Below are 1,118 nucleotides of genomic sequence, written 5' to 3'. Positions count from 1 at the left end.
GGGGTGCCCCCGCCGCTTGTCCCCGCGGCGCTCAGCCTCCCCAGGGGCGGGGGGCTCTCTCCCCGGGCGCATCACCCAGAGAAATCCCTGCTGGAGGGAGGGGCGGGGGCCCGGGCAGCCCCCTGCGGACCATCCGCGGGGCTGCGGAGGCAGCAGCGGCATTTCCCTGCGGGCTCCTCTCTCGGGGGGCATCGTTCAGGGGTTCGCGGGATATATAGCTGCTGCCTGCGGTGACAGTGCAGATGCTGTCGCGGTCCTCCCCGACGCCTCTGGTCCCAGACGGGCTGTGTTCCGCTGGTGTGTGTGGTAACCGGGTGCCTCTGCAGGGTGCTCAGGCTCGCCTAGGTGGTTTTTGCCTCGGAATTGCCCGGCGTTTACGTCGTTCTTGCATAGGTTTGGATTATCCTTTTGAAACAGTAAGGCTGTTCTTGTGTTTCTCATGGAGAAGAGCGGGCTATAATTATAAACAAGCGCAAGTCGAGTATTATTTTGGGCAGGAGTAAACTTGCTGATTTGGATCTCTCTTACAAATTCCTTAGTGTCACCACGTTAAGATTCTTCTTTTAAAGGAAATTTTTAAATCCTCAGAACTGCTGCAGGTAGTTAAATCCTCAGTACTGCGGAACCTGTTTTGCATTTGTCTGATTTAGAGTAATCCAGTATTTCATGGATACATATGGATACATATACATGGATATATGCTTTGCTTTGACATAATCCAGTAGTACAGTCTATGTAATGCAGTTACTGTCACATTTAGACTGTTTCCTTCTGTGTCACCAATATACTGGTATTTAAATAGTGTTTACAGTAGGGAAATTGCTGGGTTGCATTCCAAATCCTTTGCCCTTTACTGCTTTCTGTTTCATTACAGAAGTGGCATATAAAAAAAAGCTAGGCACTAATCACTGAAACGCAGCCTCCGTTTCAGTGAGCTCATATCAAAGGTAAATTGGGTTGTGGACTCCAGGCAGTTATGTCACAAAACCACTTCAGGAAGAGCTGTTAATGCTGAGGAAGAGTAGGTAGCGCATAGGCACCTTGAGACCACTGCAGTTGGACATGCTTGTCCTGCTCAGTCCTAGAAAATGACCAGAGAAGAGGTGCTAGAGATGGAG

This window comes from Corvus brachyrhynchos, unplaced genomic scaffold, assembly GCF_000691975.1.
Source record: "Corvus brachyrhynchos isolate BGI_N302 unplaced genomic scaffold, ASM69197v1 scaffold14, whole genome shotgun sequence".
NCBI lineage: Eukaryota > Metazoa > Chordata > Aves > Passeriformes > Corvidae > Corvus > Corvus brachyrhynchos.
The sequence above is the reverse complement of the archived record's forward strand: the minus strand, read 5'-3'. Positions refer to the sequence as shown.